A 15087-nucleotide genomic window follows, 5' to 3' on the forward strand; every position below is an offset into this window, starting at 1 on the left:
TATAGTTCTTTGATAATATTAAGTAAGATATGTGATGTATGTTCATTGTTGGTCTCAGGCTATCTTCGCTATGAATTGCATTTGTCCAACATCAAAATATAGAAAACAGATAACAGGCTTTTGGTAGCATTCAGTCACAACAACAAAGATGGGAATGTGATCTGAGCCAAGAGGAATAAATTTCAGTCTTTCTTCACTCTGACATTCCTTTTTATCGTTGGGTAACATTACCCAAAGGTTTGGGTATAGTACCATACTTTGTTATCAGAAAAGTAGAACTTAGAATGATGCTTGATTTAGGATTAATTGGTGATATTACGTGAAATTCTGTAGAGAAAGAAGTTGAACTCTATTACATTTCACTTTGGGATTTTTGCATTTTGTCTTTTCAAAATATGTAGATTTTACTTAGCATCTTATCAGAAGTGTGCAAGCCAGAAAACTTATTTACATCTTGTTAACACTGTTTGAGTTTAGGGCCACATATCTGCCTTACTAGCCTCTTCACTTCTGTAGGCATTTTGGCAGAAGTGGCAACTGGAAGATTTAAGCATGTTTTGGGCAGGAGACCAGAGAACTATAGTCATTACTGCTGATTGTACTCTCTGAGACACAATGAGATGGGTAGAGTTCTGAAGGGCCCAGTGAGTTGCAGGTTCAGATGTGTTCCGTTTCTCATATTGTTTTTAGTGGCCAGGATGGTTTCATATCCTCTTCTCTTTGGGGTGATCCGTTAAGATATTTATTTTGTCTAGTCAGTCCTATCAAAGGCAGTTTACCCTTTTGTTCACAGGGTTAGAAAAACTTACTCTATGTTTCCCTATTTCTTCTTTGTAGGGTAACACATTGCCAAACAAATTTGGCACAAAATCTTTCCCTTTCCTGAGACTGTGACTTTCTCTGCCTTGAAAAAGTAACTACTATAACAACCCTGATAGCTTTGTTTCTAAATTAAACGTGTCTAAATTAAAACAAGAACCTAGGAGGTAGAGGGAAATGTGATACTGTTAATTCAGTTGCTATTACATAATAAAATCAAGTGTTTATCAAGAATATCTTAGTATGTCTGTTTACAGTAGTAGCCTGTATTAATGAGGACAGATTTACATTTACATTCTTTACATTTAAATACACACACATTCCAGGGCTTCCCTGGTAGCGCAGTGGTTAAGAATCGCCTGCCAGTGCAGGGGACATGGGTTCAAGCCCTGGTCTGGGAAGATCCCGCATGTCGCAGAGCAGCTAAGCCTGTATGCCACAACTACTGAAGCCCGCGCACCTAGAGCCTGTGCTCTGCAACAAGAGAAGCCATTGCAATGAGAAGCCTGCGCACCGCAACGAAGAGTAGCCCCCGCTCGCCACAACTAGAGAAAGCCCACGTGCAGCAGCAAAGACCCAGCACAGCCAAAAATAAATAAATAAATTTATATATATATATAAAAAATACACACACATTCCAAAGAAAACGATAGTTAGTAATTTTTTTTGGTTTTATTTCTGTAACTTATTGAAGGTCCAGTGTCAAATTCCATGTCTGTGTTAGGATACCTTTTTATTTGTTTGTGAAGTAAGCATCTGTATTTCAGTGATCTCTAGCCAACCTTGGGTTCTCCAGATACTGAACAGAGCTGTCTGTGGGTGGGGTCAAACCCGCCTGAGACTTCTGACCATTGAAAATGAAGAAAAACATTTGTGGTAAGAAACAACAGCACATGCTTGACCTCCAAAGCACACACATCTATAAATGGATAAAAATGACTATTTAAGGTTGCTTCGAAAAAGAACCACTGTGTCTACAAAGAAAGAAACCCTAATTCAATGTTTGAAAAAGCAAACTATGTGTGGGTGAAAGAACATGTTTTTGTTAAAAACATCTGTGGTGTTCCCTATGATGTATTTGATCCTGGTGGTAAATCAACAAAGTTAAGTATTACAGACAAAATTGACTTTTGACAGCCTATTATGTGATAAATAAGGTTAATTCAATCCAAAAGATCTCAGGGCTACTTTTAAACTGGTGTTATTTTGGCTAATTGCCAGATATACAAAATGAAGTCCTCACCCCAAAATTGAAGACATTGCTTGAATTTGTTATCCAGCAGTTGCAATTGGTTGTACGTATCTTCTTTGTACCCTCATTTTTATTACTATCTTACCACTGTGTTTCCTAGAGGTGGTCTCCTTACTGTCATAAGATAATTGCTACCAGGACTAATTTTATAGGACTGAATTTTTCAACTTGCCATATTTTTACATACTTGTACTTATAGGCATGATTTATAGATCAGTGAAGATCTAAGAGGTTCCAGAACCAATTTTATGAGTGTATTTTCTCTCCAAATACTGAAATGATAAATTATGGGGTGAAGTTCCCCAAATAAAATGTAAAATTCACAGATATAAATAATTAGGCATGAAAATTTATCTCTGAATAAATCGAGTGGATGAGATTAACTGAAGTCAACAGTAAAACAGGGTGTTTTCTACTGTCTACAGGGATTTTATCAAAGAAGCTAAGTTATGTCAAAAACAGTGGGTGGTATGATTTATTAGGTGATGAATTTTAAAAGTAGTGTCCAGATGTAAATAGTGAAATCATTCAAAGTATTACTCAGCAGCTGCAAGAGCGATAGGAAAGGCTGACAGGACAAATTTAGTCATTTCTTAATCACTTTCGTTAGGCACTATTGTCAGCTCTAAGAGGCAAATTTTCATCTTGATTTAAACCCATAATGCTAATAGTTGAAACCTAGAAATTCTCAAAATCATTTGCTTGCAAAACACCTTTTAGATCATCTTAGATGTTTGTGACCTGATGTCATAAAAATATGCAAAAAATATATTGCATATGTCATCAAAGAAAATTTTCCATTCCCTATTTGTGTTACAAAGAAGATATTATTTACTGTAAGATCCAAAAGTATTAACTAGCTGCCTTTGGTTTAAATAAAATTGATTGTTAAGGCAGAAAATAGAGGATAATACGAGTCCTATTCTGCTGTAGCCTCCCAATAAAAGAAGCAGTGACCCAACTCATTAGCCCTTTGATTTAATATATTGACACTTGGGTAGGAATAATTCCGTTTAGTGGCTTTTGCTTCCCGGGGATCAATTTAATTAGTTATAAAATGTGACTTCTTGTCAGGAGCTAGAAGAAATGCTGACGTTAAATAAAGTCATACGCAATTTAAACAATAAAGCTATCGATGCCTGGTTAAAAGTTAATGATGCAAAAAAAATGGCTTAATAGAGACAACCTCAGCAGTGAAAGTGATGCTCGGAAAATTAAGCTAAGTGGATGAATGAGGAATGGTGATGTTGTTGAATTGTTAAAACAAATTCATGGCTGGTCTGATGGCTGGCTAGGTTAAGTACATTATCCTTAAGCCTGGGAGACAGAGCTAGTTCTAGACTCCTTGCTCAGTACTACTTCAGTGTGAGTTTCATGTGTTTATAGATTTTAGGATCCAGGGGAGGGAGGAATTCTTGTTACGACTGTTTGGAGCAGAAAACTTCCTGAAACCAACTTCACATTTGAGAGAAGGATGAAATATTACATGTGTCCATCTCGTAGTGGCTTCCATGAAGTAGTCTCACATGAGTGCTGATTGGGCCCTAGCATCTCTGAAAAATACCACCATAGGAGCATTGCTGGTGCAAGGCCATTCCTATTTGTGCGAAAATATTTGAGATGAACTCTGGGCCTGCAGTTTGGCCTGGCAACTTTCATATTTCCCTCCTTCTGGACAGTAGTTATTGTAAAAGTATTTCTTTCCAGTTTAGAGAAATGTCACCTTCTTTACCTATGTAATTAATGCCAACTCTTTTAAGTCATTCCTATAGTGAATTATTATTATTTTATGCCTCTGACTGCATCCCATACACTGGCTTCACCACAAACTTGCACAATCTTTGTTAACATAAGTATGTTGAGGCTTAGGATTTAGTAACTAGGTAATCACTAAAATGCTTTCTAACTTACTAAGTCAATTGTAAATTCAAAATTAACTGGTTACTTCAGTCAAGTCAATTGCTTTGGGAGTAGTATAGTCAAAACAGCCAGTTGGTTGACTAAACATATCTTGGTTTCTACTGCTATGTACACACGTACTACATTTGCCTCTCTTTTGGCATTGGCTACTACTGAGTCGTTAACACCAGTTAGCTAAATAAAAGATAACCACATTTTATTGTCAGGCAAAATTTATGTCTCATTTCTCCAGCTGTTGCCTTTCCAAGTCATTTGCTTATTAGCTAAAGATGAGGCACACGTTTAAACTTGATGAGTTTTAAAATACCTTTTTCTAGTCAAAGGAATTGACATAAGTGTTCTATGACTAAATTTTGTAAAGCGACCAAAGAAGTGTTTTTCATTTTTCCAGCTTTGCCTCTAGTTTATCTACAGGCTGTGAAGTCAGTGGTTGCTGGGTGGGAATACAAGAGTAATGAGCTGAGCTCTGGAAAGGAAGATGGAGTGGGAATTTATGGTCTTTAACACTCTATCAGCCTCCTGTTTCTCTGCTTTGTAGTGAAGCTCATACTCTCCCAGACTCTTCTGGAATGTACTGAAAAGTTTCAGTATTGAAGATCCTGGGCAAAAAGCTCACTGTTTTGGAAATCTGTTTATTGGATATTTTTTCCTGCTGGTTCAGCTGCCAAGGAAATTACAGTAGAGTCTACAGTAGACCATCAAAGTGCAGTGTATCCATCTAGGAAAATCAGTGAATAACTTACCTTTTCTGTTAACGTAAAATAACTGTGGTTGACCTTATAATAAAACATAAAAACCTTGACCTTCTAGTGAAATGTGTGTAGTAAAATGTATTGGAGCTGAAATGATTTGGAGTTTCATTTGTTGTTCACAAACTGACAGGAAGGAAATATAGTAGTTAACTTTGAAAAGGGGCATTTTTGAGGAGCTGACAGAAAACTATCTAACAAAATAACTTTCAGCAGTCTCCTAGGGAAGAAGAAACAATTTGGAGGGAAATGAGCATGCTTATATAGTATTTGGTAAAAACATTAACAGTAGCAAACATGTAAGAACAGAGGGGAATATTGCTGGAATAAAATCTGCGCCAGAGACAAGTTTTCCTTTGGAGTAAGGGTTATCCTTTTTTTTTTTCCTTTCTTAATGTTGGGGGAAGGGCAATTAACTGAGGACAAGAGGGAAATTGTGGGGGACTGATGTTAGATAAACTATTTTGTCTTTGTGTTGACATTATATTGGCTACAGCCTACACAGAAGGGATGCCTGGAAAAAAGTAAGGCTAGAGAGGCATTAATATTTTTTAGTGTGCGTGGGTGCGCCAGCACTAGAGGGGCCGGTGTTTTTTTAGGCCTCAGATGGCAAAGCTAAGCATTCAGCCTACGGCAGGAAAAAAGTGCCTTTTTTGTTTTCTGACTGCAGAGTCCAGGCATTCCCAGGGGAACACAATGAATGGCCCATTTTGTCCAACACGGTTTCATAGACATAGATTTCTTGTTTTTTCATAATTATTCTTGCCCGTCATTGGGTGTGCACATGACATTTGAGCGTGTTTTAAAGTCTTAACACACTCATGTGCCTGCAATAAAGTTACTCATAACAATCCCGCCTTTCTCCAGACAACAGAGCAGGGTCTGTTGTTTTCACAAGTCACAGCAGCTGGCAGGCAATTGTGAAGACAACAGCTTAATCTAGCTGGAAAATACAGGAAGAAGAGAGTATACACTAAATTTCCTTCCATATTATTTAAACAAGAATTTTTTTAAAAAAACGGCTATGGGTGGTCTTAATAACTGATTGGCCGAAAGTACTTTAAATTTCCTTAGAATGTTGTCTTTAAATGTTAAGGATCTACAAGGTTGCATTCATCATATCTGTTAATCAGCTAAAAGGCAGGCTCAGGCAGTGGTACACAGCCACATTTCAGTGGCTATAGAAGGTATTACAGAGCATTTGTTTTTTATAATTTGCTAAGTAGCAACTGGTGTTTGTATAAAAGGATGCTATAACCAAGTAGTTATGAAGCAATGATTAATCTCCTTTGAAAGGTGTGTGAAAGACTAAGAGGTGCGTGGTAATTCACATCTTAGTGCCAGGCTGAATTTCTGGTTTGCAGTCATTAGCAAGTTTTAAATTTCACACTGAATAACAAAATTTAGGGAAGAGGAGAGTAACTTTGAAAGATTTAAATCTGACCTGGATCATCAGAGTGGTAAACTGGCTGTGCTCTTCAGGGCGCTGAAGTGAACCAAGTTATTTTTTATTTCATGTGGAGGGAAGGAGATAAGAAATGTGAGAAGTACAATAAAAAGAAGGAAACTTTACTGTGTTCATCTAAGCTTTCTTTGGTGGGGGGAAGGGATTAAGCAGGTCTTGGGGAAGGAAGTGGCTTAAAAAGCAAGATTGGCAGTGCTCTGCTTAACTGTTTCAAACTCCACTACCCTTTTCCCTTCAAGGAAACATTCGTGAAAGAACTTCTTTTTTATTTTTCTTTTTTGATTCTCAGTTTTATTTATTTATTTTTGATGAGTTATAGCTTGGGCTTAGGTTTGGGCTTTTTTTTTCTTTTTAAACTGGGATATAGTTGCTTTACAATGTTGTGTTAGTTTCTGCTGTACAGTGAAGTGAATCAGCTATATGTATACATATATCCCCTCTTTTTTGGATTTCCTTCCCATTTAGGTCACCACAGAGCATTGAGTAGAGTTCCCTGTGCTATACAGCAGGTTCTCATTGCTTATCTATTTTATACATATTAGTGTATATTTGTCAATCCCAATCTCCCAATTCGTGCTACCTCTCCTTTCCCCCGTTGGTGTCCGTACATTTGTTCTCTACGTCTGTGTCTCTATTTCTGCCTTGCAAACAGGTTCATTTGTACAGTTTTTCTAGATTCCACATATATGCGTTTATATACGATACTTGTTTTTCTCTTTCTGATTTACTTCACTCTGTACAACAGTCTCTAGGTCCATCCATGTCTGTACAAATGACACAATTTCGTTCCTTTTTATGGCTGAGTAATATTCCATTGTATATATGTACCACATCTTCTTTATCCATTCATCTGTCAGTGGACATTTAGGTTGTTTCCGTGACCTGGCTATTGTAAATAGTGCTGCAATGAACATTGGGGTGCATGTGTCTTTTTGAATTATGGTTTTCTCTGGGCATATGCCCAGTAGTGGGATTGCTAAACCATATGGTGATTCTATTTTTAGATTTTTAAGGAACCTCCATACTGTTCTCCATAGTGGCTGTATCAATTTACATTCCTACCAACAGTGCAGGAGGGTTGCCTTTTCTCCACACCCTCTCCAGCATTTATTGTTTGTAGAGTTTTTGATGATGGCCATTCTGACCATTGTGAGGTGATACGTCATTGTAGTTTTGATTTGCATTTCTCTAATAATTGGTGATTCATGTGCCTCTTGGCCATCTGTATATCTTCTTTGGAGAAATGTCTATTAGGTCTTCGGCCCATTTTTTGATTGGGTTGTTTGTTGTTTTGATATTGAGCTGCATGAGCTGTTTGTATATTTTGGAGATTAATTCCTTGTCTGTTGCTTCGTTTGCAAATATTTTCTGCCATTCTGAGGGTTGTCTTTTTGTCTTGTTTATGGTTTCCTTTGCTGTGCAAAAGCTTTTAAGTTTCATTAGGTCCCATTTATTTATTTTTGTTTTTATTTTTATTACTCTAGGAGGTGGGTCAAAAAAGATCTTGCTGTGATTTATGTCAAAGAGTGTTCTTTCTATGTTTTCCTCTAAGAGTTTTATAGTGTCTGGTCTTACATTTAGGTCTTTAATCCATTTTGAGTTTCTCTTTGTGTATGGTGTTAGGGAGTGTTCTAATTTCGTTCTTTTACATATAGTTGTCCAGTTTTCCCAGCACCAAATGAAAGAACTTCTTGTGGACTCTTAAAAGATACCTAGGTGACATGAAGGTATTTGGTTTCTAAGACACTATGGTTTTATTCATATTTTATTGGGAAAGATGAAGCAATTAGGGCTAGCAACTTTACTAAATAACTCATCACCTTTTTAGGTACTCACAGTACCTGAATAACTATAATCTAATGTTCATTCTTAATGTGGAAGTACTGTTTTCTCATGAGAGTGTTTTTAAATGGAAATCTAAGTGAGAAATCCAAATGCTACTTGCAACCATAGGATGACCTTCACTATCCTATCTCTCTCATAGGCTGAGCATGAAGAGACATTTTTTTTCCTAATACTTATTGAGCATCTGTTCTGATCGTCCTTAAATTTCTTTTTTAAAAACATTTTTTAAATTGTTTCTCCTTTATTTCCCACATTTCTTCCCTATTCTTGGAAGAACATAGCACTGGAGGCCCCATAGCCAGGTTCCTGGGTATCAGGATCTAGTGCAAAAGTTAATCCTTTTGTTATCTTCCCTGGTATTCATCCTGCTAGCTTTAATACCAAAGCATAATTAATTATATACATACCTTTATTTTAGTGCTTACCATCTAAGCTTAACAATTTGATAATAGTTCTCATTTATGGTCTTATCTGCTGAGCACCAAATCAGTTTCTTTATGTGTATTTTCATTAATCTTTGTAAATATGCAACAGTGTAGATTTTATCATCACCATTTGACAGATGAGGAAACTAAGGTTACACATCTAGTTAGTTAGAGCCAAGTATCAAACTTAGGTCTCTGCAGCATCAAAACCTGTGATCTTTCAACTATACCATGCTGCTTCCCAGTTACATAAAAGGGAGGAAATAGCAGTGCCTAATTAATAGGAAGTAAGGACATAAATCAAAAGATAATAGTGCTCTTTTTCCCTCTTTTTCCTCCTTCTCTTTATAGTTCAATCAACGAGGTATTAGGCAGGCCCAATTGAGGAAGGTAGCTGAGTTGCATGGCAGCCTGGTGGGGATTGAGGCCCCTGTAAGAAAAGTAGTTCGTCATAGTAATAGCTCAATAAGAGTTGGGGCCAACTAGATGAAGACTACCAAATGGGTAAGTGACTTGGCAGGGTCAGGAGATTGGTTGGTAACACATAACATATAGGAAATAGAAAAAATAAGTATATATATTTATATACACATAAATACATACATATATACAAATATGTATACATACATATATATGTATAAACATACATATACATATGAATATATAATGGGAGCTAGGTTTTTTATTTAATTAAAAGTTTTAAATTAAGGTATAATTTTATTTTAGTTTCAGGTACACAACAGAATAATTCAATATTTGTATATATTGCAAAATGATTACCCAATAAGTCTAGTTAACATTCGTCACCATACATATTTTAAAAATTGTTTTTTCTTGTGCTGAGAACTTTTAAAGTTTACTCTCTTAGCAGCTTTCAAATATGCAATGCAGCATTATTGATTATAGTCACCATGCTGTACACTATATCCCCAGGACTTACTTATTTTATAACTGGAAGTTTGTACCTTTTGACCTTTTTCACCCATTTTGCCCACTCCCCAACTCCCGCCTCTGGCAACCGCCAGTCTGTTCTCTGTATCTATGAGCTTGAGCTTTTCTTCCCCCCCTAAGATTCCACAAATAAGTGAGATCATATGGTATTTGTCTTTCTCTGTCTGACTTACTTCACTTAGCATAATGCCCTCAAAGTCATTTGTATTGTTGCAAATGACAGAATTTCCTTGTTTTTTATGATTGAATAATATTCCATTGTATATATACAAATCTTCTTTATTCATTCATTTGTTCATCTACAGACACTCACTTAAGTTTTTTCCATACCTTGGCTATTGTAAATAATGCTGCAATAAACATGGGGATGCCCATATCTTTACCAGTTGGTGTTTTTGTTTTCTTCAGATAAATACCCCCAAGTTGAATTGCTGGATCATATGAAAGTTCTATTTTTAAGTTTTTGAGGAACTCCCGTACTGTTGACCCCCATACTGTTTTCCATAGTGGCTGCACCAATTTATATTCCCACCAACTGTGCACAAGGGTAAGACATTCTCACTAACACTTATTTCTTGTCTTTTTGATAATAACCATTCTAACATGTGTGAGGGGACATCTCATTGTGGTTTTGATTTGCATTTCCCTGATGATTAGTGATGTTGAGCACATTTTCATGTACGTGTTGGCCATCTCCATGTCTTCTTTGGAAAATATCTGTTCAGATCCTCTACCCATTTTTAAGTTACATTTTTTTTGTTGTTGTTGTTGAATTATATGAGTTTTTTAATATATATATATTGATTTTATCTCCTTATCAGATATGTGAATTGCAAATATTTCCTCCTGTTAGGTAGGTGCCTTTTCATTTTGTTGATGGCTTCCTTTGCCGTGCAGAAGCTTTTTAGTTTGATGTAGTCCCACTTGTTTATTTTTTCTTTTGTTGCCTTTGCTTTTGGTGTCAAATTCAAAAAGTTATTGCCAAGACTGATGTCACTGAGCTTACCACCTATGTTTTCTTCCAGGAGTTTTATGGTTTTAGGTCTTACAAGCCTTTAATCTATTTTGAGTTAATATTTGTGTATGGTGTAAGATGGTGGTCCAGTTTCATTCTTCTGCATGTGGCTGTCCAGTTTTCCCAACACCATTGATTGAAGAGACTGTCCTTTCTCCATTGTATAATCTTGACTCCTTTGTCAGAAGTTAATTGACCATATGTGTGTGGGTTTATTTCTGGGCTGTTTATTGTGTTCCATTGATCCGTGTGTTTGTTTTTATGCCAGTAACATACTGTTTTGGTCACTATAGCTTTGCAATATAGTTTGAAATCAGTAAGTGTGATGCCTCTAAGTTTGTTCTTCTTTCTCAAGATTGATTTGGCTATTCAGGGTCTTTTGCGGTTCCATACAAATTTTAAGATTGTTTGTTCTATTTCTGTGAAAAATGCCAGTGGAATTTTGATAGGGTTTTAAATGATTTTAGAAGAGAGAGTTAAAAATACACTTAAGAGGAAGACAAGAATAAACTCTGTGGTGCTGGATTGTAAGTTATCAATGTGATTTCATGGTTTTATATGTGTCTATCTCAATATCTACATATAGATATATCTAGATATAGCTAGAAGTAAATATTAGTATAAATGTGTTTATCTGTGTAATATATACATAAATATATTTCTAAGGTCTACTGAGAGGACCTAGGAGCAAAGTACACCCCAGTGGTAATGAGTATACTTTGCACCCAGATCTTGACTTCTAAATACATTCTCCTGGTCTGGAGCAGGAAAAATACAGGATAAGTCTGGAATGTCTTATTGCTCCAGAAAGTGAAAAAGGACTTAAAAGAATTATAGGGGCATAATCCAGCCTTGAAGGGGCAACCTGTGTCCATATCTGGCACGTGGTAAAAATAAAAACAAAAAAATAAGAATGGATTTATTACATTTAACACAGTAAGAATCCACAGGTCCATACTGATATATATATATATATATATATATATAAAATAAGTGAAAAAGCGAAGAGAAAGCTCTTTGTTACAGTAGAGTGCCAACTAACAATTGTACAAGAAATTGTTGAAAGAAAATCACCCCTTGGCCACCATCATAGCAATAATGAATTCAGAAGAAACATGAAGAGATGTTAAACTGTTGAATGAGAGTTGGATGAGGAATAGAATGTTTATATAGTCTCAGAATGTCTGCTGCACAATACTTAGGAAAACAAAGAGGGAAAGGTTTAAAGTATAGTGGGAAACCTGACGGATACCACATTACTCAGGTGACATTAACAATGATGGGAAAAATTGATATCATAAGCTACTTGATGGGATACAGTGAGAAGAGCATAGCATCACTTCTGTGATATTTCTGCCAAAAATGCCTAACTTGAATTAAATCATAAAGAAACATCAGAAAAAAAACCAATTTAGGGACAGTCTACAAAATAACTCTCTTGAAATCTTTAATATTGTTAGTGTTGTAAAGGTCAATGAGGAACTGAATAACTCTTCCAGATTGAAGGAGACTGAAGAGACATGACAACACATGATCCTGACCTGGATTTTATTGCTATGCAGGATATACTGGGACACTTGGCAAAACTTCAGTAGGGTCTTTTAAGGGTATATTTCAGTTCTTTGCAATGTTCCTGAATCTTTTCTATAAATATGAAATTATTTCAAAATAAAAAAATAAAATACTTAAAATACAAAAAAAAAAAGAACTTTGATTCAAAGAGTTTAAGAACAGAAAGTGTTAGTCACTATGATAGTTGGCTAAAAATTGTGATCTCACTGTTACTTAGAAGTTTCTTACAAGGAATGCTTAAAAAGAACACATTATTGATCCATTTTTATGCCCTCTTCAATTGTATTTGAATGAATTAAGCTTCTTGTTTGGAGGAACCCTGTAAATGATTAAATAATTGGGTCTAGGCCATGGTTACTGGTGCTCCTTAAAATTTTTTTAATCAATTTGTTCTTTTCAGCTTCTGAGATCCAGAAATGTCACTGTTGATGTGATTTCAGTGTTGATGAAATAAACTTCTAATAGTATCCTGCCAAGAGATTCATCATCAAGAGATGAACATAGCATACTTGTGCATTCTAATAGAATATTGAGGTTGGAAGAAATAACTGATTCACTATTTCCATTTTTGACCAAAAAAATGACCATGTAATGTCCAACCATGATGGAGCCAGATTTAAACTTGGATCAACAATTGGATCGTTTCAAATTTTAGAAAGTTAGAAAAACATTAATGACCACAGGAAAATTCCGTTTAGTGGTAGTTGCTTGGCTGATTAAATCTTAATCTCCCTAATGCTGAAAGGCACTTTGGTAAGAAGGCATCAGAATCACTTGATTTTTAATCCTCGCTTTGTCGATCTGATAACTCTGTGGGCTTAAACTTTCTGAACCAATAAAAAGGCATAATGATATCTTACTGAACTGTGTTGTTGTGTGGATTACTTGAGATAAAGTGTGAAAGTATCTAGCATGTATTTTCTGGAATGCAGTAGGTCTTCAAGAAGTCCCAAGTCTCATTTCTTAGCTTCTTTATTCCTAGAAACAATGCTGTATGTAGGCCTAAGATGAAGCTTCAAGTAAAACATTTCCTGGTTTACAGCTAGGTATCTGTAGGAAATGTAGAGGAAATAATGTACATTTGTATAGTAATTCATATTTTTCAGATAATTTCCACAACTGCTTAAATAGTTTCCACCTTGATTCCTTAAAATAGGCAGTAGAAATATTATTCTCTCATTTTTATACAAGAAAATTGAAATTTACTGGCTCATAAGTAAGATAATAGAAGAACCAGTATTTCAGCCTAGTCTTTTAACATCTAAGCAATGGACTTTTTATCATCCGGTATTTCTTAACCTTTTAAAACCCATGTGCCCTCTGGATAAGAGAAAATAACTTCATACAATTCTTTAATGTTTTATAAATTTTCAATTAAGTTAATATTATGACACAAGAAAAGGATTTTTATCTTCCAAGATACATACTTTAAATATTTGTGAGTTTTTTCTAGGCCGTGTGACAGTGAGAGCACAAGGTCAGTCACTTCTAAAATGGGCCACATTTCCCTGCTTTGTTTTCCTTATTGTAGATACAGTAAAACTGGAATCACAAATATATGTTGATGAAATGCTGTTTATGGCATGGAGAGCCTGTGCACTTATGTATACTATTTCAAACTTTATACACCCTCTCTAATACATTTTCAAGGCTCTCCTTACTTCCTTCTCATTTCCCCACAGTGTGGCCCAAGGTACCAACCTTGAAAATGTCTACATCATGGGGCACATTGGTTAAGAGTAGGACTCTGGAACAAGACTGCCTGTACCCTCCACTTATTAGCAGCCTGAACTTGAGGCAAGCTACTGAGCTTCTCTGTGCCTCACCTGTAAAACAGAGAAACTAGCAGTACTTACCTCATGAAGGGGTTCTAAGAACTAATTGAGTTCCTGTATGTAAAGCACTTAGAAGAGTGCCTGGGACATTGCAAGTGATATATCAGTGTTGCCACTATTATTAGCAGTACTGTTATTATTATTATCACCCATGCAATTACCATAGTGGCTTAAAGCAATATAATAACACGGTAATATTGTTATAATGTCATGAGAATCAAGTTAGATTAACATCTGTCATTAGGTCTTCTTTGGTATGTACCTCTAATTTGTGTGCCTGATAAAATAATTCACAATCTCTGCTATTAACCTTCCTTAGATATTTCTGTGAAATATTGCTCTTCCTTTTTTGCAAGATCCTTCTTTAATTTTTCTTCTTGTAAACCTTTATAGGATAAGATAAACCCAGCTGTGTACCTCAGAGCTTTTTCTCCCGTTTACTCTTCACAAATGTGCTTTGGCAATTCTCAAGTCATATGTATACCACCACCCCAAAGCTTATCCTGGGGCAGGATCACTCTTTCACTCAGGGCATAATGAATCTCCAAGAAGAAAGAACATGGGTAATGAAGAACGCATACAAACACACACACACACACACACACACACACACACACACACACACGATTCTGAAATGTTCTCCAAAAGGAGGTGCGCCTCTTTGTTTAAGAGATCACTATACTGGTTTGAAATGATCAAATTTAAATTCAGTGGGTAGTGTCTACTATGTGCTAAGGGCTTTACTGAGGTAGGTATTATTATTGCTCTTTTACTGAGAAGAGAAGTAAAGTTAAGCAATTTGTTGACGTTACTGACTCTGATCTAGGTCTTTTAGCATTAATTCACTTATTCCAAGTCTTATACTACCATAAATACAACTGATTCTGAATGAAATGATGCACTTTTCATGATATTTCTTGTTACAATAAAACTTTTAGAAATGATTGAAATGTATCTACTCTTGCTTCTTCTATCCACATGCCATTTGGGGAGGTCAGCTCCTGAGACTAAGGAATAGGCTGCTTGGATTTACAGTGCTTGGTGAATTTGGGTGCCCTTGTGGTATAAGTTGCCTTTCTTTCCAAGCTAAGAGTAGGTGGGACAAGGCTGTCATTTTAACAAGTTAATGTGAATGAAACAACAACAACAAAAAACTCCAGGCAACCTGATAGTGCAGGGGGTCTACAGTGTGAGTCCAGACTTCCCAGCAGTACCCTTTTTCTGTTTAATGCTAAAGTA

At 35.9% G+C, this 15087-nt stretch overlaps 1 protein-coding gene and 1 long non-coding RNA gene across 2 annotated transcripts in view; both read left to right on the plus strand.

Moving 5' to 3' along the window:
- The window catches only part of SOX6 (SRY-box transcription factor 6), a 620818-nt gene that overhangs the window by 446108 nt on the left and 159623 nt on the right, over positions 1 to 15087 (plus strand). The window lies entirely within an intron of this gene.
- Positions 10248 to 12767, plus strand: LOC113624966 (uncharacterized). The gene is made up of 2 exons (XR_003434523.1): positions 10248 to 10279; positions 11941 to 12767. It is a non-coding gene; the product is annotated as an uncharacterized LOC113624966 (long non-coding RNA).

The sequence above is a fragment of the Aethalodelphis obliquidens genome, unplaced genomic scaffold, assembly GCF_003676395.1.
Source record: "Aethalodelphis obliquidens isolate GAN/ISIS:26980383/991018 unplaced genomic scaffold, ASM367639v1 scaffold14, whole genome shotgun sequence".
In the NCBI taxonomy this organism is placed as follows: Eukaryota; Metazoa; Chordata; class Mammalia; order Artiodactyla; family Delphinidae; genus Aethalodelphis; species Aethalodelphis obliquidens.